Source organism: Nicotiana tabacum, chromosome 3, assembly GCF_000715075.1.
Source record: "Nicotiana tabacum cultivar K326 chromosome 3, ASM71507v2, whole genome shotgun sequence".
NCBI classification, from domain to species: Eukaryota; Viridiplantae; Streptophyta; class Magnoliopsida; order Solanales; family Solanaceae; genus Nicotiana; species Nicotiana tabacum.
The window spans coordinates 156,071,287-156,097,289 of record NC_134082.1 but is presented as its reverse complement, the minus strand read 5'-3'; positions in this window follow the sequence as shown (position 1 = coordinate 156,097,289).

The following is a 26,003-nucleotide window of genomic DNA, read 5'->3' as shown; positions in this document are numbered from 1 at the left end:
AGGTTGAACACTTCTTCTTTTGGCAAAGGCTCTTAGCCTTAAAGGGTGTTATTTTGAACTTATCGAAGTAGCAACCCATCATCGTTCAAACGAGGCCGATCTCTTCTTTACATTTGGCAAAGGCTCTTAGCCTGAAAGGGTGTTATTTCAAACTTATCGAAATAACAGCTCATCGTTGTCCGAGCGAGGCCGATCTCTTCTTTTCATTTGGCGAAGGATCTTACCTTAAAGGGTGTTATTTCGAACTTATCAAAATAATAGCCCGTCGTCATTCGTGCGAGGTCGAACTCTTCTTTTCATTTGGCGGAGGCTCTTAGCCTTAAAGGGTGTTATTTTGAACTTATAGAAATAACAGCCCATCGTCGTTCGAGCGCGGACAAACTCTTCTTCTTTTGGCAAAGGCTCTTAGCCTTAAAGGGTGTTATTTTGAACTTATCGAAATAACAGCTCGTCGTCGTTCGAGCGAGGTCAAACTCTTCATTTCATTTAGCGAAGGCTATTAGACTTAAAGGGTGTTATTTCGAACTTATCGAAATAATAGCCCGTCGTCGTTCGAGCGAGGTTGTTCTCTTCTTTTCATTTGGCGAAGGCTCTTAGCCTTATAGGCTGTTATTTCGAACTTACCGAAATAACAACCCATCGTCGTTCAAGCGAGGTCAAACTCTTATTTTTATTTGGCGGAGGTTCTTAGCCTAAAAGGCTGTTATTTCAAACCTATTGAAATAACAGCCCGTCGTTGTTCGAGCAAGGTCAAACTCTTCTTTTCGTTTGGCGGAGGCTCTTAGCCTTAAAGGCTATTGTTTCAAATTTTTTGAAATAACAACCCGTCATCGTTCGAGCGAGGTCGAACTCTCCTTCCCATTGGGCGAAGGCGCTTAGCCTTAAAGGGTCTTATTTTTAAAATATGGAATAACAGCCCGTCATCGTTCGAGTGCGGTTGAACTCTTCTTCTTTTGGCAAAGGCTCTTATCCTTAAAGGGTGTTATTTCGAACATATCGAAATAACAGCCCGTCGTCGTTCGAGTGAGGTCGATCTCTTCTTTTCATTTGGCGAAGGCTCTTACCCTTAAAGGGTGTTATTTCGAACTTATCAAAATAATAGCCCATCATCGTTCGAGCGAGGTCGATCTCTTCTTTTCATTTGGCGGAGTCTCTTAGCCTTAAAGGTTGTTATTTAGAACTTATCGAAATAACAACCCATTGTCGTTCGAGCGAGGTCAAACTCTTCTTTTCTTTTGGCGAATGCTCATAACCTTAAAGGGTGTTATTTTGAACTTATCAAAATAACAGCCCGTCGTCGTTCGAGCGCGGTCAAAGTCCTCTTCTTTTGGCAAAGGCTCTTAGCCTTAAATGGTGTTATTTTGAACTTATCGAAATAACATCCCGTCGTCGTTCGAGCGAGGTTGAACACTTCTTCTTTTGGCAAAGGCTCTTAGCCTTAAAGGGTGTTATTTTGAACTTATCGAAGTAACAACCCATCATCGTTCAAACGAGGCCGATCTCTTCTTTACATTTGGCAAAGGCTCTTAGCCTGAAAGGGTGTTATTTCGAACTTATCGAAATAACAGCTCATCGTTGTCCGAGCGAGGCCGATCTCTTCTTTTCATTTGGCGAAGGATCTTACCTTAAAGGGTGTTATTTCGAACTTATCAAAATAATAGCCCGTCGTCATTCGTGCGAGGTCGAACTCTTCTTTTCATTTGGCGGAGGCTCTTAGCCTTAAAGGGTGTTATTTTGAACTTATAGAAATAACAGCCCATCGTCGTTCGAGCGCGGACAAACTCTTCTTCTTTTGGCAAAGGCTCTTAGCCTTAAAGGGTGTTATTTTGAACTTATCGAAATAACAGCTCGTCGTCGTTCGAGCGAGGTCAAACTCTTCATTTCATTTAGCGAAGGCTATTAGACTTAAAGGGTGTTATTTCGAACTTATCGAAATAATAGCCCGTCGTCGTTCGAGCGAGGTTGTTCTCTTCTTTTCATTTGGCGAAGGCTATTAGACTTAAAGGGTGTTATTTCGAACTTACCGAAATAACAACCCATCGTCGTTCGAGCGAGGTCGAACTCTTATTTTAATTTGGCGGAGGTTCTTAGCCTAAAAGGCTGTTATTTCAAACCTATTGAAATAACAGCCTGTCGTTGTTCGAGCAAGGTCAAATTCTTCTTTTCGTTTGGCGGAGGCTCTTAGCCTTAAAGGCTATTGTTTCAAATTTTTCGAAATAACAACCCGTCATCGTTCGAGCGAGTTCGAACTCTCCTTCCCATTGGGCGAAGGCGCTTAGCCTTAAAGGGTCTTATTTTTAACATATGGAATAACAGCCCGTCATCGTTCGAGTGCGGTTGAACTTTTCTTCTTTTGGCAAAGGCTCTTAGCCTTAAAGGGTGTTATTTCGAACATATCGAAATAACAGCCTGTCGTTGTTCGAGTGAGGTCGATCTCTTCTTTTCATTTGGCGAAGGCTCTTACCCTTAAAAGGTGTTATTTCAAACTTATCAAAATAACAGCCCGTCATCGTTCGAGCGAGGTCGATCTATTCTTTTCATTTGGCGAAGGCTCTTAGCCTTAAAGGGTGTTATTTCGAACTTATCGAAATAATAGCCCGTCGTCGTTCGAGCGAGGTCGAACACTTATTTTTATTTAGCGGAGGTTCTTAGCCTAAAAGGCTGTTATTTCAAACTTATTGAAATAATAGCCCGTCGTTGTTCGAGCTAAGTCAAACTCTTCTTTTCATTTGGCGGAGGCTCTTAGCCTTAAAGGGTGTTATTTTGAAGTTATAGAAATAACAGCCCATCGTCGTTCGAGCGCGGACAAACTCTTCTTCTTTTGGCAAAGGCTCTTAGCCTTAAAGGGTGTTATTTTGAACTTATCGAAATAACAGCTCGTCGTCGTTCGAGCGAGGTCAAACTCTTCATTTCATTTAGCGAAGGCTAGTAGACTTAAAGGGTGTTATTTCGAACTTATCGAAATAACAGCTCATCGTCGTTCAAGCGAGGTCGATCTCTTCTTTTCATTTGGCGAAGGCTCTTAGACTTAAAGGGTGTTATTTCGAACTTATCGAAATAATAGCCCGTCGTCGTTCGAGCGAGGTCGAACACTTATTTTAATTTAGCGGAGGTTCTTAGCCTAAAAGGCTGTTATTTCAAACTTATTGAAATAATAGCCCGTCGTCGTTCGAGCTAAGTCAAACTCTTATTTTCATTTGGCGGAGGCTCTTAGCCTTAAAAGGTATTATTTCGAATTTTTCGAAATAACAACCCGTCATCATTCGAGCGAGGTCGAACTCTTCTTCCCTTTTGGCGAAGGCGCTTAGCCTTAAAGGGTCTTATTTTTAACATATGAAATAACAGCCCGTCATCGTTCGAGCGCGGTTGAACTTTTCTTCTTTTGGCAAATGTTCTTAGCCTTAAAGGGTGTTATTTCGAACATATCGAAATAACAGCCTGTCGTTGTTCGAGTGAGGTCGATCTCTTCTTTTCATTTGGCGAAGGCTCTTACCCTTAAATGGTGTTATTTCAAACTTATCAAAATAACAGCCCGTCATCGTTCGAGCGAGGTCGATCTCTTCTTTTCATTTGGCGAAGGCTCTTAGCCTTAAAGGGTGTTATTTCGAACTTATCGAAATAACAACCCGTTGTCGTTCGAGCGAGGTCAAACTCTTCTTTTCTTTTGGCGAAGGCTCATAACCTTAAAGGGTGTTATTTTGAACTTATCGAAATAACAGCCCGTCGTCGATCGAGCGAGGTCGAACACTTCTTCTTTTGGCAAAGGCTCTTAGCCTTAAAGGATGTTATTTCGAACTTATCGAAATAATAGTCTGTCGTCGTTCGAGCAAGGACGATTTCTTATTTCATTTGGCGAAGTCTCTTAGCCTTAAAGGGTGTTATTTCGAACTTATCAAAATAACAGCCCATCGTCGTTCAAGCGAGGTCGAACTCTTCTTTTAATTTGGCGGAGGTTCTTAGCCTAAAAGGATGTTATTTCAAACTTATCGAAATAACAGCCCATCGTCGTTTGATCAGGGTCAAAGTCTTCTTTTCATTTGGCGGAGGCTCTTAGCCTTAAAGGGTATTATTTCGAGCTTATCGAAATAACAACCCGTCGTTGTTCGAGCGAGGTCAAACTTTCTTCCCTTTTGGCGAAGGCTCTTTGCCTTAAAGGGTGTTATTTTTAACATATCGAAATAACAGCCCGTCGTCGTTCGAGCATGGTTGAACTCTTCTTCTTTTGGCAAAGGCTTTTAGCCTTAAAGGGTGTTATTTCGAACATATCGAAATAACAGCCCGTCGTCGTTCTAGTGAGGTCGATCTCTTCTTTTCATTTGGCGAAGGCTCTTACCCTTAAAGGGTGTTATTTCAAACTTATCAAAATAACAGCCTGTCATCGTTCGAGCGAGGTCGATCTCTTCTTTTCATTTGGCGAAGGCTCTTAGCCTTAAAGGGTGTTATTTTGAACTTATCGAAATAACAACCCGTTGTCGTTCGAGCGAGGTCAAACTCTTATTTTCTTTTGGCGAAGGCTCATAACCTTAAAGGGTGTTATTTTGAACTTATCGAAATAACAGCCCGTCGTCGATCGAGCGAGGTCGAACACTTCTTCTTTTGGCAAAGGCTCTTAGCCTTAAAGGATGTTATTTCGAACTTATCGAAATAATAGTCTGTCGTCGTTCGAGCAAGGTTGATTTCTTATTTTCATATGGCGAAGGCTCTTAGCCTTAAAGGGTGTTATTTCGAACTTATCGAAATAACAACCCGTCGTCGTTCGAGCGAGGCCGATCTCTTCTTTACATTTGGCAAAGGCTCTTAGCCTTAAAGGGTGTTATTTCGAACTTATCGAAATAACAGCTCGTTGTCGTTCGAGCGAGGCCGATCTCTTCTTTTCATTGGCGAAGGCTTTTAGCCTTAAAGGATGTTATTTCGAATTTATCGAAATAATAGCCCGTCGTCGTTCGTGCGAGGTCGAACACTTCTTATTTTGGCGAAGGCTCTTAGCCTTAAAGGATGTTATTTCGAACTTATCGAAATAATAGCCCGTCGTCGTTCGAGCGAGGTTGTTCTCTTCTTTTCATTTGGCGGAGGCTCTTAGCCTTAAAGGGTGTTATTTTGAAGTTATAGAAATAACAGCCCATCGTCGTTCGAGCGCGGACAAACTCTTCTTCTTTTGGCAAAGGCTCTTAGCCTTAAAGGGTGTTATTTTGAACTTATCGAAATAACAGCTCGTCGTCGTTCGAGCGAGGTCAAACTCTTCATTTCATTTAGCGAAGGCTAGTAGACTTAAAGGGTGTTATTTCGAACTTATCGAAATAACAGCTCATCGTCGTTCAAGCGAGGTCGATCTCTTCTTTTCATTTGGCGAAGGCTCTTAGACTTAAAGGGTGTTATTTCGAACTTATCGAAATAATAGCCCGTCGTCGTTCGAGCGAGGTCGAACACTTATTTTAATTTAGCGGAGGTTCTTAGCCTAAAAGGCTGTTATTTCAAACTTATTGAAATAATAGCCCGTCGTCGTTCGAGCTAAGTCAAACTCTTATTTTCATTTGGCGGAGGCTCTTAGCCTTAAAAGGTATTATTTCGAATTTTTCGAAATAACAACCCGTCATCATTCGAGCGAGGTCGAACTCTTCTTCCCTTTTGGCGAAGGCGCTTAGCCTTAAAGGGTCTTATTTTTAACATATGAAATAACAGCCCGTCATCGTTCGAGCGCGGTTGAACTTTTCTTCTTTTGGCAAATGTTCTTAGCCTTAAAGGGTGTTATTTCGAACATATCGAAATAACAGCCTGTCGTTGTTCGAGTGAGGTCGATCTCTTCTTTTCATTTGGCGAAGGCTCTTACCCTTAAATGGTGTTATTTCAAACTTATCAAAATAACAGCCCGTCATCGTTCGAGCGAGGTCGATCTCTTCTTTTCATTTGGCGAAGGCTCTTAGCCTTAAAGGGTGTTATTTCGAACTTATCGAAATAACAACCCGTTGTCGTTCGAGCGAGGTCAAACTCTTCTTTTCTTTTGGCGAAGGCTCATAACCTTAAAGGGTGTTATTTTGAACTTATCGAAATAACAGCCCGTCGTCGATCGAGCGAGGTCGAACACTTCTTCTTTTGGCAAAGGCTCTTAGCCTTAAAGGATGTTATTTCGAACTTATCGAAATAATAGTCTGTCGTCGTTCGAGCAAGGACGATTTCTTATTTCATTTGGCGAAGTCTCTTAGCCTTAAAGGGTGTTATTTCGAACTTATCAAAATAACAGCCCATCGTCGTTCAAGCGAGGTCGAACTCTTCTTTTAATTTGGCGGAGGTTCTTAGCCTAAAAGGATGTTATTTCAAACTTATCGAAATAACAGCCCATCGTCGTTTGATCAGGGTCAAAGTCTTCTTTTCATTTGGCGGAGGCTCTTAGCCTTAAAGGGTATTATTTCGAGCTTATCGAAATAACAACCCGTCGTTGTTCGAGCGAGGTCAAACTTTCTTCCCTTTTGGCGAAGGCTCTTTGCCTTAAAGGGTGTTATTTTTAACATATCGAAATAACAGCCCGTCGTCGTTCGAGCATGGTTGAACTCTTCTTCTTTTGGCAAAGGCTTTTAGCCTTAAAGGGTGTTATTTCGAACATATCGAAATAACAGCCCGTCGTCGTTCTAGTGAGGTCGATCTCTTCTTTTCATTTGGCGAAGGCTCTTACCCTTAAAGGGTGTTATTTCAAACTTATCAAAATAACAGCCTGTCATCGTTCGAGCGAGGTCGATCTCTTCTTTTCATTTGGCGAAGGCTCTTAGCCTTAAAGGGTGTTATTTTGAACTTATCGAAATAACAACCCGTTGTCGTTCGAGCGAGGTCAAACTCTTATTTTCTTTTGGCGAAGGCTCATAACCTTAAAGGGTGTTATTTTGAACTTATCGAAATAACAGCCCGTCGTCGATCGAGCGAGGTCGAACACTTCTTCTTTTGGCAAAGGCTCTTAGCCTTAAAGGATGTTATTTCGAACTTATCGAAATAATAGTCTGTCGTCGTTCGAGCAAGGTTGATTTCTTATTTTCATATGGCGAAGGCTCTTAGCCTTAAAGGGTGTTATTTCGAACTTATCGAAATAACAACCCGTCGTCGTTCGAGCGAGGCCGATCTCTTCTTTACATTTGGCAAAGGCTCTTAGCCTTAAAGGGTGTTATTTCGAACTTATCGAAATAACAGCTCGTTGTCGTTCGAGCGAGGCCGATCTCTTCTTTTCATTGGCGAAGGCTTTTAGCCTTAAAGGATGTTATTTCGAATTTATCGAAATAATAGCCCGTCGTCGTTCGTGCGAGGTCGAACACTTCTTATTTTGGCGAAGGCTCTTAGCCTTAAAGGATGTTATTTCGAACTTATCGAAATAATAGCCCGTCGTCGTTCGAGCGAGGTTGTTCTCTTCTTTTCATTTGGCGAAGGCTCTTAGCCTTATAGGCTTTTATTTCGAACTTACCGAAATAACAACCCACATCGTTCAAGCGAGGTCAAACTCTTATTTTTATTTGGCGGAGGTTCTTAGCCTAAAAGGCTATTATTTCAAACCTATTGAAATAACAGCCCGTCGTTGTTCGAGCAAGGTCAAACTCTTCTTTTCATTTGGCGGAGGCTCTTAGCCTTAAAGGGTATTGTTTCAAATTTATCGAAATAACAACCCGTCATCGTTCGAGCGAGGTCGAACTCTCCTTCCCATTGGGCGAAGGCGCTTAGCCTTAAAGGGTCTTATTTTTAAAATATGGAATAACAGCCCGTCATCGTTCGAGTGCGGTTGAACTCTTCTTCTTTTGGCAAAGGCTCTTAGCCTTAAAGGGTGTTATTTCGAACATATCGAAATAACAGCCCGTCGTCGTTCGAGTGAGGTCGATCTCTTCTTTTCATTTGGCGAAGGCTCTTACCCTTAAAGGGTGTTATTTCGAACTTATCAAAATAATAGCCCATCATCGTTCGAGCGAGGTCAATCTCTTCTTTTCATTTGGCGGAGTCTCTTAGCCTTAAAGGTTGTTATTTAGAACTTATCGAAATAACAACCCATTGTCGTTCGAGCGAGGTCAAACTCTTCTTTTCTTTAGGCGAAGGCTCATAACCTTAAAGGGTGTTATTTTGAACTTATCGAAATAACAGCCCGTCGTCGTTCGAGCGCGGTCAAAGTCTTCTTCTTTTGGCAAAGGCTCTTAGCCTTAAATAGTGTTATTTTGAACTTATCGAAATAACAGTCCGTCGTCGTTCGAGCGAGGTTGAACACTTCTTCTTTTGGCAAAGGCTCTTAGCCTTAAAGGGTGTTATTTTGAACTTATCGAAGTAACAACCCATCGTCGTTCAAACGAGGCCGATCTCTTCTTTACATTTGGCAAAGGCTCTTAGCCTGAAAGGGTGTTATTTCGAACTTATCGAAATAACAGCTCATCGTTGTCCGAGCGAGGCCGATCTCTTCTTTTCATTTGGCGAAGGATCTTACCTTAAAGGGTGTAATTTCGAACTTATCAAAATAATAGCCCGTCGTCATTCGTGCGAGGTCGAACTCTTCTTTTCATTTGGCGGAGGCTCTTAGCCTTAAAGGGTATTAATTCGAACTTATCGAAATAACAACCCGTCGTCGTTCGAGCGAGGTTGAACTCTTCTTCCCTTTTGGCGAAGACTCTTAGCCTTAAAGGGTGTTATTTTTAACATATCGAAATAACAGCCCGTCGTCGTTCGAGCGCGGTTGAACTCTTCTTCTTTTGGAAAAGTCTCTTAGCCTTAAAGGGTGTTATTTCAAACTTATCGAAATAACAGCCCGTCGTCGTTCAAGCGAGTCATTCGAGTGAGGTTGATCTCTTCTTTTCATTTGGTGAAGGCTCTTAGCCTTAAAGGGTGTTATTTCGAACTTATCAAAATAATAACTCGTCGTCATTCAAGCAAGGTCGATCTCTTCTTTTCATTTGGCGGAGGCTCGTAGTAAAGGGTGTTACTTCAAACTTAACAAAATAACAGCCCGTCGTCATTCGAGCAAGGTCAAACTCTTCTTTTCATTTGGCGGAGGCTCTTAGCGTTAAAGGATATTATTTCAAACTTATCCAAATAACAACCCGTCCTCGTTCGAGTGAGGTTGAACGGTTTTGAGAGGGCTCTTAGCCTTAAAGGGTGTTATTTTGAACATATCGAAATAACAGCTCGTCGTCGTTCGAGCGAGGTTGAACACTTTTTATTTTGGCAAAGGCTCTTAGCCTTAAAGGGTGTTATTTCGAATTTATCGAAATAACAACCCGTCTTCGTTCGAGCGAGGCCGATCTCTTCTTTACATTTGGCAAAGGCTCTTAGCCTTAAAGGGTGTTATATTGAACTTATCGAAATAAGAGCTCGTCGTCGAGCGAGCGAGGCCGATCTCTTCTTTTCATTTGGCTAAGGCTCTTAGCCTTAAAGGATGTTATTTCGAATTTATCGAAATAATAGCCCGTCATCGTTCGAGCGAGGTCGAACACTTCTTCTTTTGGCGAAGGCTCTTAGCCTTAAAGGATGTTATTTCGAACTTATCGAAATAATAGCCCGTCGTCGTTCAAGCGAGGTCGATCTCTTCTTTTCATTTGGCAAAGGCTCATAGCCTTAAAGGGTGTTATTTCGAACTTATCGAAATAACAGCCCATCGTCGTTCAAGCGAGGTCGAACTCTTCTTTTAATTTGGCGGAGGTTCTAAGCCTAAAAGGGTGTTATTTCAAACTTATCGAAATAACAGCTCGTCATCGTTCGAGCAAGATCAAACTCTTCTTTTCATTTGGCGGAGGCTCTTAGTCATAAAGGGTATTATTTCGAATTTATCGAAATAACAACCCGTCGTCGTTCGAGCGAGGTCGAACTCTTCTTCCCTTTTGGCGAAGGCTCTTAGCCTTAAAGGGTGTTATTTTTAACATATCGAAATAACAGCCCGTTGTCGTTCGAGCACGGTTGAACTCTTCTTCTTTTGGCAAAGGCTCTTAGCCTTAAAGGGTGTTATTTCGAACTTATCGAAATAACAGCCCGTCATCGTTCGAGTGAGGTCGGTCTCTTCTTTTCATTTGGCGAAGGCTCTTAGCCTTAAAGGGTGTTATTTCGAACTTATCAAAATAATAGCCCATCATCGTTCGAGCGAGGTCGATCTCTTCTTTTCATTTGGCGGAGGCTCTTAGCCTTAAATGGTGTTATTTTGAACTTTTCGAAATAACAACCCATCGTCGTTCGAGCGAGGTCAAACTCTTCTTTTCTTTTGGCAGAGGCTCATAGCCTTAAAGGGTGTTAATTCATTAAAAACAAATTATCCACTTATTAGTTAACTGGGTAATGTCCTGTTATCCGGTAATTAATCAGTTACCCGCATAATTTAAAAATTATCTCAAATTACTTAAAATTTTACTTATTTATAATATACTTTATACATTATACTACCGTCGTCATATGGTGCCTTGCGGGATATTAGTCCATAAATATCGGGTATTAACGTTCGACCCGTATTTTATCCCAATATGCCAAATTTAGATGAAAATTCATTTTCTTTGACTTGCTTCCCATATCACCTTCATGAATTTACTCATCATTTGTTTGAAATAGCATAATTCTTATAATCTCCAAATAGTATTTTCCTTGGACTGTTGTCCATTACCTTACGACTAATTCAACGCACAACACTACAGGGTGCAACATTGTCGTAATTTAATACTACGAAGCGTAACATCATCATAATAGAATAATGCGTGATGAAATATCGACGTAATATTATGGGGCATAACATTAGATATCCCAAAGACTACCTTACATACCAGATATGGTCATTATGAGTTTCTGGTGATGTCCTTTGGCTTGACTAATGCTCCAGCGGCGTTTATGGACTTGATGAACAGGGTTTTTTGGCCTTACATTGATGATATCTTGATATACTCACTTAGCCTGGGGGAGCACGAGCAACATTTGAGAGTAGTGCTTCAGACCTTGCTAGAGCAGAAGCTATATGCTAAGTTCTCCAAGTGTGAGTTTTGGCTAGAGTCAGTGGCATTCTTGGGGAATATTGTGACAGTAGAGGGTATTAAGGTGGATACCAACAAGATTGAGGCAGTTCAGAGTTGGCCATGTCCTACTTTAGTGATCGAGATCAGGAGTTTCCCGGGTTTAGCAGGTTATTAGCGTCGATTCGTGTAGAGCGTTTCATCTATTGCATCACCTCTAACTAGATTGACCTAGAGGGTGCTCCTTTCCATTGGTCCGATAATTGTGAGGCAAGTTTTCAGAAGCTCAAGACGGCTTTGACTACACCATCGGTTCTAGTGTTGCCTTCTGATTAGGGGATGTATACGGTATATTGCGACGCTTCACGCATTGGCTTGAGATATATATTGATGCAGGAGGGTAGAGTTATTGCATATACTTCAAGTTAGTTGAAGATTCATGAGAAGAATTGCCTTGCGCACGACTTAGAGATAGTAGTGATTGTTCATGCTCTTAAGATATGGAGGAATTTTTTGTATGGGGTGTCGTGTGAGGTTTATACTGATCACCACAGCTTACAACATTTGTTCAAACAAAGGGATCTTAATTCGAGGCAGCGTAGGTGGCTTGAGTTTCTAAAGGATTATGACATCACCATTTTTTATCATCCGGGCAAGGCAAATATGGTCGTAGATGCCTTGAGTAGGAAAGTAGAGAGTATGGGTAGCTTGGCATTCATTTTAGTGGAGGAGAGGCCACTTGATTTGGACATTCAGTCCTTGGCTAACAGACTTGTGAGGTTGGACGTTTCATAACCCAGTCGAGTCCTTGCGTGTGTTGTTGCTCAGTCTTCCTTGCTGGGGCAGATCAAGGCCAGGAAGTTCGATGATCAGCATTTGGCATTTCTCAGAGAGACGATGCTACAAGGTAGTGCCAAAGAGGTTTCTATGGGCGAGGATGGAGTTCTGCGACTCCAGGGTCGCCTATGTGTTCCCAATGTCGATGGCTTGATAGAGAGGATTCTGGAAGACGCACATAGCTAACGGTATTCTATCCATCCAGGTTCTACGAAGATGTATTGTGACTTGAGGCAGCATTATTTGTGGCAGCGGATGAAGAAGGGCATCGTCGAGTACGTGGTTAGGTATTTGAATTGTTAGTAGGTTAAGTATGAGCACCAGAGGCCAGGTGGCCTACTACATCAGATGCCTATACCAAAGTGGAAGTGGGAGCACATTACTATGGACTTCATAGTTGGGTTGTCGCGGACACTGTGGTAGTTTGATGCAGTTTGAGTCATTGTCGACAGGTTGACCAAGTCGGCACACTTCATTCCGATAGGGACTACTTATACTTCAAAGAGGTTGGCACAGATCTATATTCGGGAGATAGTTTGATTGCACGGTGTGCCCATTTCCATCATATCAGATAGAGGACCTCAGTTCACTTCGCATTTCTGGAGAGTTGTTCAGAGTGAGTTGGGGACCTGTGTGGAGCTCAGCACAACATTCCATACTCAGACCGATGGACAGCCGGAGCGTACACTTCATATTTTGTAGGACATGCTTAGAGCATGTGTGATTGACTTTGGAGGACAATGGGATCAGTTCTTGCCTTTGGCCGAGTTTGCTTACAACAACAGTTACCAATCCAGCATCGAGATGGCCCCATTTAAGGCTTTATACAGTCGGTGATGTCGTTCTCCTATCGGGTGGTTTGATCCCAGGGAGGCTAAGTTGTATGGTACAACTTTGGTTAGAGATGCCTTAGAGAAGGTAAAGTTGATTCAAGAAATACATCACATAGCTCAGTCTAGACAGAAGAGTTACGCGGATCAGAAGGCACGTGATGTATCATTCATGGTCGGCAAGAAGGTCCTCTTGAAAGTTTCGCCGATGAAGGGTATCATGAGATTCGGGAAGAAGGGCAAGTTGAGCCCAAGGTTAATTTGCCCATTTGATGTGTAGAGGATAGTTGGGGAGGTTATTTATGAGCTTGCTTTACCTCTCAGCTTATCGGGAGTTCATCCAGTTTTTCACGTGTCAATGCTTGGAGGTATCATGCCGACATGTCTCATGTGTTAGACTTCAGTTCTATTCAGCTGGATGAGAGTTTGGGTTATAAGGAGGAGCCAGTTGCCATTATTGATAGGCGGGATGCCCAATTGAGATCCAAGAGGAATTCCGCGGTAAAGGTCCGGTGGAGGGGCCAACCAGTCGAGAAGGCAACCTGGGAGTCCGAGGAGGATAGGCGGAGCAGATATCCCCATCTTTTTCCTAGCTCAGGTACTTTTCTATATTCGTTCGAGGACGAACGTTTGTTTAAGAGGTGGAGAATGTAACGACCCGACTGGTCGTTTTACTTTCTAGAACACCGTTCCCCTAAATAAGACTTCTCGTACTTGTTTTAATTGATTTATGACTTGCGGGGATGGTTGGTTCGGGATTTGGAAGAGTTTGGATTGAAATCGGAACACTTGATTCCTTAAAGTTGCTTAAAAGGCCAAGTTTGACTTTGGTCAATATTTTTAGTAAATGGACCCGGACTTGTATTGACGGTCCCGGAGGGTCCATAGTAAAACATGGGACCTGGGCGTATACCCCGAATTTAATTCCGAGGTCCCTAGCCTGAGTAATGAATATTTGTTAAAAATTGTTAAATTGAAAATCTAAGGATTTAAAGAAATTTAATAATGTTTGATCATGTTGGTATCGAGCCCATATATTGGTTTCGGATCCCTGTACAGGTCCAACATAACATTTAAGTCTTGTCGGTGAAATTTGGTGAGAAGCGGGACTGATTTGACGTGATTCAGACGTCCGGTTGTAAAAATAGGAATTTTAAATGTTCTTAAGGATTTCATGCATTTTGTTGTTAAATCCGTAGTTGTAGATGTTATTTCGGCGATTTGATTGCTTGAGCAAGTTTGTACAATGTTGTTGGACTTGTGTGAGTATTCGGAGTAGAGCCCCGAGGGCTCAGGTGAGTTTCGAACGTGGGTTGGGGGTGAAAAACATCCTATTTTTCTGGTGTTTCTGGGCAAAGTTGCAGGTCTCGCAAATGTGACGAAATGTTGCAATTGCGAACCTGCATTTGCGAGGAAAGCATCGCATTTGTGATGAAGCCTGGCTGGGGGCAGTGGTCGCATTTGCGAACCCAGCAGGATCCGCATTTGCGACCCCTCTGTCGCATTTGCGATCAAGGCAGGGGAAGGCCTAGTTCGCATTTGCGGTGGTTTTGTCGCAATTGCGACTTCTCATTTGCGAACCTGATGTCGCTATTGCGAGATCAGAGCCTGGACACAGCTTTTAAAAATGGGACTTAGGCCATCTATTTCATTTCACTTCTACACTTGGCCGATTTGGGAGCTTTCAAAGAGGGGATTTTACCCTAGCATTGTGAGGTAAGTTATTTCTACTTAATGTGATTTTAATACTTGGGTTTTTGGTAGATTAACACACAAAAATTAGTAAAAATCATGGTGTTTGAGTAAAACCTAGGGTTTTGATAAAAACAAGATTTAACCACGAAATTTGTTATGGAATGGAGTAAAAATTATATATTCTCGATCTTTAGGCTATGGGTAACAACTTTTTTCCAAAATTTTCGGAATCCGGGCATGTAGGCCTGGGGTCAAATTTTAGAAATCTTGTAATTTGGATTGGGGAATCAGCCTAATGGTTGGGATATGAACTTTTGAGCCTATATTGATTGGTTTCTATGCTATTTGGATAGTTTTGGAGTATTTGGCACCAAATTGAGGGTTTAGGCTTAAGCTTGGACCGGAAAGTAGGTTATGGAGTGAGGTAAGTCTCTTTTCTAACCTTGTAAGAGGGAAATCTCCCCATAGGTAAACTTAATTAATACGTGATTTGATTGTGGGGGGTCACATACGCACGAAGTGACGAGAGTCCGTATGTGGCTACTATTTCTATTATGTCCGGGTAGTTATAGGCTTACACCATACTTTGTGGGTATTGTTATGTGATTATAAATTGTGGAATTGCATTGATTGAAACCTCGTTGGGAAGGTTATGATTTCAAGTAAATAATTATTTTGAAAAGAATTAAAGAAGAATTTAAGTTGTATTTATAAGTTACTGCATCGCAAGTATATTCCGCATGCAGGGTGATTATTTCCATCCTCTCATGGGAGCGGGTCGTTCGCCTCGGCAGATTGGTAATTGAATATATAAATGGTTCGGGCTGTTAGACTCTCGGCAGTGCACAATTTACTTTTATGTTGTATCGGGCCGAACGAGCTCAACGGAATTTGTGTGATAATGGAACCGGGACATCTTATAATCCGTATGATTTATTTTTTTAAAGACTACTTGCTATAAAAGAGGAAATGCCTAGACTTATGAATTAATGAGAAGGTTTTTAGTATTATTTCTTATTTGAACTTGTTTCTACCTATGTACGTTGTGAATTGAAATATTGAACCTTATATTATCATATTATTGACCCTAGTGAGTGTCAAGTCGACCCCTCGTCACTACTTTTTCGAGGTTAGACTGGATACTTATTGGGTACATATTGTTTATGTACTCATACTGCGCTTCTGTACTTAATTGTACAGGTTCTATGGCAGGTGCATCTGGCTACCCGTCTGGTGCACATTCTTGATAGTTGGCCGAGATTCCACGGTGAGCTGCTCCCTTCCTATGCCGTTCAGCAGCATGATGGAGTCTCTCTTTTGTCTTTGACTGTCTATTCCATTTCAGACAGTAGGGTAGATGTATTCTTTTGTATATTCTACTAGATGCCCATATACTTGTGACACCAGGTCTTGGCACACACATTAGTAGACTATTCTTTTGGGATGTAATCACTTAATTATGATATCATTTGGTCACTTCGGCTTTAAATTTGCCTAAACTATTTATTATCACTGAATGTTTTAGATTTAATCTAAGAAAATGTCGGAAATGTTTTGATGACATAAATTGAATCCATTAGTTGGTTGAGTTCAGCTTGCCTAACCTTGTTGTTGGGCGCCATCGCGACCTAGATTGGAAATTGGGTCGTGACACTTCACTCTTCACTCTTTGGCTCAGTTATTTGTAGACAATATATTTAAACTCTCTGGCCAGTGGCCTCCCCTCAATTATTTTTAGTGGTACTATTTACCCATAAAACGGTACCGTTAAATTTATACGTAATTTCTAGACAAGTGAATTAATTCGATCATGAAATAATAAAATAATTGAAGACAAATGATGGAGGTGTAACTGTGAGCATAAATGACAAATTCTTTGTAACGGACAGTACACACAATGCTGTAGAATATTCTTCATTAATGCCACCGGACAGAGGGTATTTATTACCTCTTTATGAGTATCATTCCTTCAGGTGCCAAACAGGATAATTGCCTTCGGTTCTACGTGTCATTCTGTTAAGAGGCCACCTATCATAACATATTTTACCCTATACAGGTACGTAGACCCAATGTTGTCAATAAATTTTAACAAGAATCTTTTCCAATCAATGAGTCCATATACACACTTGTTCGTCCTACTATCTTCAAACGAGAGTCCATTAGTCAAATGATCACTCAGCTATCTCAAATTATCTACTAAAGTTACTTTTCTTTCGTTTGCAACAACAAAGTCATTTAACTATGTCTATAGCACTCAGAAAGTCACTCAACTAAATTTTTCAAATTTTGGATTGCCAAATACCTATTTTACCCTCTAAATTATAAACATTTATCTTCTTTTTTAACTTTTTTAACTTTTAATTTTATGATTTTTTCCGTTTTAATTTATAATTTTATATTATGGACTTACCTATAGAATAAATAAATTTTATTTGTAAATTAAAAAATAAAAAGTAATTAATCATATATAATGTCGGAATAACAAAATAATGAGCATAGTAAAAACAACTAATTAGAATAATTTATTCGTAATAATAATTTTAGTATTAACAATAAAAATTCAAAAATTTATTTACACAATTGAGAATGAAAGAAAATAAAAGTTGTAAAATATATATTCCATGAACATAATAAAAATAGTTATTTAAATAAAGGTATTTCTATAATATACACAATATATTCTTGAAAATTATGCTCAATTATATTATTATTCAGTCATTATATGAGCTGAAAACTAATTTTCTATTTTTTATTTTATAAATAAAATATATTTATTCTATAGGTAAGTCTGCAATGTAAATTCAAAGAAGGGAAAAATTATAAAATTTAAAAAGTTAAAAAATTTGATAATTTGGAGGGTAAAATAGGTATTTGACAATCAAAATTTGGCAAATCTAATTGAGTGACCTTCTGAGTGTTATATTCATAGTTAAGTAACTTTGTTGTTATAAACGAAAGAAAAGTGACTTTCAAACGAACTTGAGTAATTGACTCCTTCAAACGAACGTCAAATCAAGGTCTTAAATTGTTGTCTATAAACATGCATACCTTCATTGCTTTTGTTCTGGATCACATCATGCCTCTTTGGCCGAGTTGTGGTATACCACATATCTATGTTACCATTTCAAGCCCTGTTTACCTGGAAAAAGGTAATTATAATTATATTTGATTTTGTTGTTCTAAAAATACGTGTTGTATTTTTATACTAGTTGTTAGGCAATAGGTGCTAAGTATAAGTAAAGAATATAAGAAATGCAAACCAAAGCTATCACAGAATCGAGCCTCACGCTGGCTAGAACAGAGGCTTCGAGGCATGTTTAGGGCTGTTGGTAGTGAGCTATTGATGAAGAAACAATGAAAATGGAGGCCTCAAAGATGGCCTTTTGTGCTTAATAATGAGCAATAAATGAAGAACGATAAATGGACAATGAGAGAATAACCAATAAATGTGTAGAACAATTATTTAAGCGAAGAGAAGAGAATGTTGTATTGTATTCCATATATTCCTTACAAAATGACAAGGGTCCCCTTTATATATGAGGGGTGAATCCCAACACAGTACATATCTAATAAATGACGAAGAAACGCTAATAGTACAGATGTATAACGGCTCAGCACGGATTTATACTATTCTCACAGACTTTGTCTGTCCTCATCGCATGCCCTGGGGGGTTTCCGGCCTTCCTATGACGGTCGTCAATTTTCATACTGCCTTGAGGTATATCGTGGTGAGTCTTCAACGTACCTTGCCGAGGCGAGTGTTCCGAGGAAGGGCCTCGGACCATGCTTTGATCCCATCGAGGCCAGGCTTGAATTGCCACAAAAGTCTCAAATCGGTCTTTCCTGATTTTGACCGTATACAGATAGTCCCCGCATTTTAGAATGAAAAAAATAAGAAATGATCTTGACCTCAACTTTCTCGAACCTCACGCGATGATGTCATGTTGGCGACGTAGGCGCTCGAAATGATCAAAACATCCCGTCGGTTCATTCCCCTAGAAGTATTGAATGCACCGCGAGTCAGTTTCCCATAAAACATTAAATGCACTGCCGGTCTGTTTCCCCAAAAACATTGAATGCGCCGTCAGTTTCGTCGCCATTTCTCTATAAATAAGGTATTTCTGAACCTAAAGCTCCATTCGTTCCTTCTTCAACAATCTTTAGCCTTTCCCTTTCTATGTATCCTCTTCTAATCTCTGATTCTTATGGTCCAAACCAGTGACCATAAGGTCATAAGGAAGCAACCTTATCAGTTATGCCATGGCTCTTTTTCGAAGCCTTTCCCTTCTAAGAGGAATTATACTAAGTTGTTGTTGTTGGCTCGAATCGATGAGAAGAGGGCATCGGATTCTTCCCGTATCAGAAGATATGTGGACTTTAAACTGCTGCTCATCTCTCTTAACTTCAACCCGGTTTAGCACTTCATTCCTTTTCCTTTCCATGGAGTGAGGTGGCACTATCTACTAACTTTTGCATCTCACACCGGTGCAACGTCTCAAGAAATGGCTTCATAATAGTAGTGCTGACGAGGCCCATACTCGCCAAGCTTTTCACCAGGCCACAATTTTCTTTGCTTATCAAAAGTTTTTGCTCTTTGATAGGCTATAGCCTTTTCTTCATCTATTGCTGCTTCTGAGGAGGTTCTCGAAGACAACGTTCTAAAGATCAAAATGGAGTCCCCGAGAAAAGGGTTCTCGAGGATGTTGCCCTTGAGGACAATCCCTCGAAAGTAGATTAGGCTTTTCAGCTATTGTTTTCTGCTTCTTTGTTTCTGTGTAAGGACCCCTCGTGGGATTTTGTAATCATTTTTCATTAATATAAGAGTTTCTTCATTTTGCCTTCGACTTGTGTTGAACTCCATTTTTCCTTTGTTTGTGAAAAATCCAAGTGTATGACACTATCAATCGGTCTGAATATCGGACCCGGACATAATAAACCCTTAGGTTTTTAATTGGTTAATATGATGTTCCTTGAAGCTCTTTGTTATCCCTTAGACTTAGTCTGGATTGATTTGATGCGAACTTAGGTGCCGGGACTTCTGGGACCGAATTGAGTTAGAGCAGGGTCTCGATTTTTTAAATAAAGCTTAGCCTTTTTAGGCCTCGTTGATAGTCCTCGTGTGGTAAGCTCCTCGAGCTAAAGCAACCTTTAGATTTTGCAGCAGGGTGGGTGCTTGCTCGATCATCTGAAAATAAAGATAGCCCTTAGGCTTTCACAGATAATCCCCGAGTGAGAGTTTACTCGAACTTGGGAAGCCCGTAATTGAGTGAAAATTTGCTTTGAACTTAAAATAAAAATATCCCTACAGCGTTATAGATAGTCCCTGAGCGAGGACATACTCGAACTCGGGTAGACCTCAGGCTAAAATAATCGATAGAGCATTTTCTTGAACTTGGGATGAATATAGCCCTGAGGCCTTATTAACAGTCCCCGAGCGAGAACTGGCTCGAACATGGGTAGCCTTAAGCTTAATAGTCGAGTGAGATTTTGCTCGAACTTGAAGTAAAGATAGCCCTAAGGCTTTATGAATAGTCCCCGAGTGAGAACCGGCTCGAACTCGAGTAGCCCTTGGGCTTGATATTCAAGCGAGTTTTTGCTCGAACTCAAAGTAAGATAGCCCTCAGGCTCTATGAATAGTCCTTGAGTGAGAACCGGCTCGAACTCAGGTAGCCCTTGGGCTTAATAGTCGAGCGAGATTTTGCTCGAACTCGAAGTAAAGATTGCCCTGAGGCTTTATAGTCCCCGAGGGAGCACTGGCGCAAACTCGAGTAGCCCTTGGGCATACTAGTGAGCGAGTGACTACTCGAGCCCAACTCGTAAATTTTTCTTGAAAATTTCCGACAATCCAATTCCCGATGCTTTGGTCCTGACATTAACATCATGACATAAGCGGTTGAAGTGACTTGAAGGGTTGCTTTTGTACGATTTTCAAAATAATTAATTGTAGGAAGCCAATGATCGACCTTTAGGCTTCCTCAGCACGTTCAAACAACCTTTATAAATAGACAAAACCCCATAACTCTGCCGATATTGCCCTCTTAGTGCTTCCAAGATTTCATTTATCCTCTTTCAATTTCCTTGAACTCTCCCTTCTCTTTTCTAACGACATTTTCCATGTTCTCGGATCTTTCACTTTTAGAGATGACTAAAACTTCTAAATCCGTTCCTCAAAAGTAAAAAGCTTCATCATCTTCTCGAACGACAAAAGGAAAACTGGTAGTTCTTCCTAGCATCGAGGAGTGTACCCCTGGGCCTTGTGATACATTTTCTGATTTCCAGGTCTAAACCCCTTCCTCTGTTCTGGGACGATGCAAACCCATGTCTTGATACATCAGCCTAATAACTAAAAATGAGAAAGTGAAGGTCGACTGCCATTGGGGGGAGGCGGTGCAAGTAGAGATTCCTTCACGTGGCGAAGACATAACCAAGCACAAAGTCGGTTTCCTTAGTGTATACACATATCCTTTCACCTTAGGACCGGTAGGAGCCTCTTCTCCATCGATAGACCCAGCGATCCTTGATTTCTGCATACAATATCGGGTGACGCTTGGACAAATCTATCCATCGTTCTGGCATATTGTTTATCTGATTAGGCATTTCTCGAACATGGTCGAGGGGATGCCTTTTACTCTTGATCATCTGATCAGATTGTATAACCCCCGAATTTATTGAGGCGGCCTGATTAAGTTAAAATGTCGATCCCCGAAGGCCTTTTTTGCTAGCATCTATGAAGATAAGGACCGAGGATGGATGAGCCGCTTTGTCCGAGTTAGGACCCAAGACCTGATCCTTGCTGAAAGAATGCCATTCCCTGAGGAATGGAATATGAATCGTAAGTAAAACATGTTTAGCTAATCAGGTATCTTTTCCTGCCTTCGAATTAACTCCTTTTGATAAATTAACTCCTTCCGATAAATTAACTCTTTTCGATGATACAGCTGTCGAGTGGTACCCCGGTGTCGTCGAGGATCTCCCGGGCTGGGTCCGACGACTCAATTCGATCTGCTTGTATGCTAAGTGCGTGTGGCACAATCTGGCTAAGACCCTTTGGGAGGCCAAAAATTATGGTGAGTTTTTATCTCTATTAATATTTGAGCTCTTTAGAGAAGATATCTCTCATTAGTATTCTCATCCTTAGTGCCTATGCAGGCCTTAAAGAGGCCGTTTTGATGAGGGAACACCCACCTGGGGAAGAGGATACCCCGGAGCCTGCCAAGGAGAGAAAGAGAAAAAAGAAATCACCGACTGGGTCCCCAAAGCCAAAAAAGGCTAAAGTTCACAAGCCCGAGGACGGTTTAGTGGCCTCAACTCGAGAAGCGACCGAAAGTCTTTGTGCCTAGGGTGAAGAGAGTGATGACTGCCTGCTGGTACTTAGGGGGAGAAGAAGTGTCATTGCGTTGAAGTCTACTAAGATTAAGGTTGTTGAGCCTGAGGATACTAGAACGGAGGTCGCCAAGATAGTCCCGACCCGAACTGAGAAAATTGTTAAAGGGGGCTTAGACGAAGTCCTCGGGCCGTCCAATGAACAAAACACATTGGTTGCCAAGGGGCACCTGGTTGGTGAACCCGAAGAAACCAATGATGAAGCCCCTCGAAGGGCCTCTGTAAATGAGCCTCTGTCGGGCCCATCATTCTCTTCTGGGCAAATACGGGATGTGCAAGGTATGAAAATTCCCATTGTGGGGGCATCCCGGAGAGAACAAAATGTTTGAAGGATATTTTTTTGGGGTTGAGGAAGGCCCCGATATCGACGCCTCATTGATCTTTGAAGAATCCGAGAAGCTTCGAAAACAGGTAATCATGTCTTGGCCGTTGTATTTTGAGTTTTTATTCTTGATTTTTCAACTCCCTTCTTCTGTGTTTTGAAGCCTTGAAGCTCTTCAACCAAGCTTTTTCCAAGTCACAAGCTGATCTGGCTCGTTGTGAGAAAGAATTTAGGAAGCTCGTTTCTGAATTGGATGAACTTAAGGCCCTTCATGCCCAAAAGGAGGGGGGGCTAGGTGACCTTAGAGCTCATTTGGAGAGGATGTCTCGAGAATGGGTCGATCTCGATGAGCAGGTAATATGACCTTCGTGGGCTTATATTTATGCTTCAGTTAGTTGAGTGTTTGATACCTTAATTTGACTTTTCCAGCTCAAGCAAAAATATGATCTAATGGAGAGGAGCTTAGAGTCAGAGATACCAAAATCCTTGGGCTGAAGCAGTGCATGGATGAGGTGTCCTCCGATAAATAAATTCTTTGAGAGAAACTGACCTCGGTCAAGATCCAACTCTAAGGGGCGAGGGGAGAAAGTCGTAAGTACAAAGATCTCCATGTCGAATTAGTTACTGAGCTAATCTGCAGCTAAGTCCGAAGCCGCCACACTCATGTCCTCCTACCGAAAAGATGTTGTTGCTGCTAAAATGCTCGAGCTAGGAAGATATCTGAAGAGGCCGAGCTTAAACTCTCTCGTGCTTTGGAATATGCCCGATTAATATCTCGAAGACAAGATCTCGAGGATGTATATACAGGGGGCATCGATTTGTCTGCCGAGATTGAGAAGGTGAAGGTCCTAGAGGAAGAATCAGCAACTCTGCTTTCTCCCGATGATGGTTCAGCCAGTGGTTCGACTAGCGGCTCGGAGGATGATGAAGACGAAGGTGAAGTCCTTGAGGGGAATGAGGTCTTCGATGTTTCGGGGGTCGAGGGCCAGGCCGTTGAAGGCACAACTTTTGAGGGAGCTCCGTCTAGTCAAGTAACCCCGGTGGTAGATTAGGTTTTCATTTATTCCTTTTTTGTGTAAGGGCTCTAGGCGTGAGCCTTGTAAATATGTCTTCGTGAAAATTTATCATATATATATGGGTCTTTTCTTTCCATCATTTCTTGTTTTCCTTTTGCCTTTTTGGAATAAATTTCGATGTTTGTCGATAACCAGTTCGGTGTGTCGGTCTTATGATATAAACCCCTCCGATTTTCATGCTCGTTGAATGATGGTTGACCGTTTGGGGTCTGATCCTCGAGTCAAATTTCAACCCGAAGCTATTGTCCCTTATGTTTTTAATCATGTTGGACCTTAATCTCTTTAGATCGGCCCTTGGGCACTTTGGGCTGGCCTTTAGGCTCTTACGCATTGGCCCTTAAGCTCTTTAGATCGGCCCTTGGGCACTTTGGGCTGGCCTTTAGGATCTTACGCATTGGTCCTTAGGATCTTTTAGGTTGGCCCTTAGGCTCTTACACATTGGCCCTTAGGCTCTTTTAGACTGGCCCTTAGGCTCTTAGGCATTGGCCCTTAGGCTCTTTTAGGCTGGCCCTTAGGCTCTTTAAGGCTAGCCCTTAGGCTCTTACGCATTGGCCCTTAGGCTCTTTTAGGTTGGCCCTAAGGCTCTTATGCATTGGCCCTTAGGCTCTTTTAGGCTGGACCTTAGGCTTTTACGTATTGGCCATTAGGCTCTTTTAGGTAGGGCCTTAGGCTCTTACGTATTGGCCCTTAGGCTCTTTTTAGATTAGGTCGATGCGACCTCTAATATAGTTATAGTTTTTCCTAATTTTGGCTAAAGACTTTTTGAAGTTTTGATTATGCCTTGGCATGTTTTATGTTCGTCTAAATCTTCGACGGCTCAAATGAGAACCTCGATTATTAGTCGATATGTGACGATAGCTGAGTGCCTCGGGAGGTTCACTCGAAGGTTGAATTTTCGAAACCTTTTCATAGGAGGCCGATTGTTTTCGAAGCCTCTTTATCGTTCGGAGCTGATATTATCGAAGCTCCTTTGCTTATGCCGAGGGTAGCCTGATTAACCGATTCTTTTCGAAGTATTTTCGAAATATTTTGAGGCCTTTAATTTTATGGCGGCGATCGAATGTCTCTGATCTACGTTATTTTTGTCAGAGCCTTTTTATATGATCTTAGTCTTTTTGTTCGGCCGTAGCCTTTAATCCCCGGGTGCGGTGACCTTGGAGTCCATATCGAGGGTATACCTTTTTAGGGGTCTTACAAGTTCAAATATATAGCCTTGGCCTTCATATTGGGGTTATGCCTTTTTAAGGTCTTATAAATTTGAGTACGCCTCATTGAGGTCTTATAAGCTCGGTATTGCCTTATTGAGGTCTTATAAGTTCGGGCATGCCTTGTTGATGTCTTAGAGATTTAGTGCAGTCTCACTGAGGTCTTACGAGCTCAAAATTGCCTTATTGAGGTCTTAAAAATTCGAGTTTTTGATGGCTTTGATAAGCTGGTTGTTGATGACAGTCCCCGAGTGTTCGAGGATCTTTAGCCCTTGAGCCGTTTTACGTGAAAGTATTGAATTTCTTCGAGTGTTTTGACAAGCAAAGAGTCCTCCTCAATTATTTGATATATGCGTACATGTTTTTTGCCTTTGGAGGCCCAATTATTCTACATGGTCACAGTTCATTCGACTGTTTGGCCCAATACATCATTCTCCTATTGAGGCCCTCCTAGGCATAGTTTAAGTTCATTGAAGAGGTGACCTCTCGGGGCGATGCCCCCCAGTATTTGAGTTATATTGAAGAGAAGCCTTGGATACTTGATGAGTTCTCCTTAGGTAGCACATGGATGTTGCCTTGTTAAAAACCTCACCGGTAAAACCCGTTTGGAATAAAACTGGGTCTAAGGAAAAAAGAGTGCATCACATGCTTTAAAACATGAGGTCTTCGAACTGGAGAGCACCTCGATTCCTCTCAATCGAACGCCTGCAACAAGTTAGTATAAAACATAATGTATACGGGTGAAATCGGGACGATCATTATGTCTTTTCCTTAGCTTTGCCTAAAAAGGCCTCGAAGGCCCGGGGGCGCAGTTCGAGGTTTCTACCTCGAGGGTCCTTAACACCCAACCTCGGTGCAGCATGAGTCGATGGTTATCATGGATAAACGGGTAGTTCCCTAGGCACGTAGTTCAAACTGACAACACCTACAAGAATAGTACCAGTCTATACCAGACCGCTAAGTAGCTGTACCGGCTATTTTACTTTGTAAAAATACACATGTACTATGTTGGGATCCCCTCCTCCTATATAAAGGGGACCTTTACTCTTTTTTTGCACACACAACAATACATATTACTCATAATATTCAATAGAAGAACATTCTCTCTACTCTCTAACTTAAGCATATTCTCTTGATTTCACTATTTATTGCTTACATTTATTGTATTCTATTTATTGTTCTTCATTTATTTCTCATTATTGACCATAAAGAGCCTTCATCAAAGCTCTTAATATTGTTAGCCCTTCATCGGCTGTCCATAGCTCAGTATCGAGCTCGACCTCGAGGCCCCATATAACCAGGCTCGAGGCCCCGATTTCTAGCCGCTCGGTTTGCCTAAACACACTATTTTCAAGTTTTTACCTTATTTCCTAGTCTCATAATTAGCATCTACTGCCTAACAACTAGCAGAAAAATAGATCACGTATTTTTAGAACCACAAAATCAAATATAATTGTAATTACCATTTTCAAGGTAAATAGTTTGACGCCGACCGTGGGGCTAAAAATAATAGTGATAGTTTTCTTGTTGGTTTACTACATAACGCAAGTTATCTTTTCACATTTTTTCTTGTCCAAGGATCTTTGATTTCAGGTTAAAATGTCTAACTCAGTGAGCACACATGAAAACAACTGTTTTCAAGACCATGGAGAGAACAGTGTAGTTGTTCCAGGTACTGGTGTACCACCACCAAACTCCGAGAGTACGCCAGAGCCGATCCC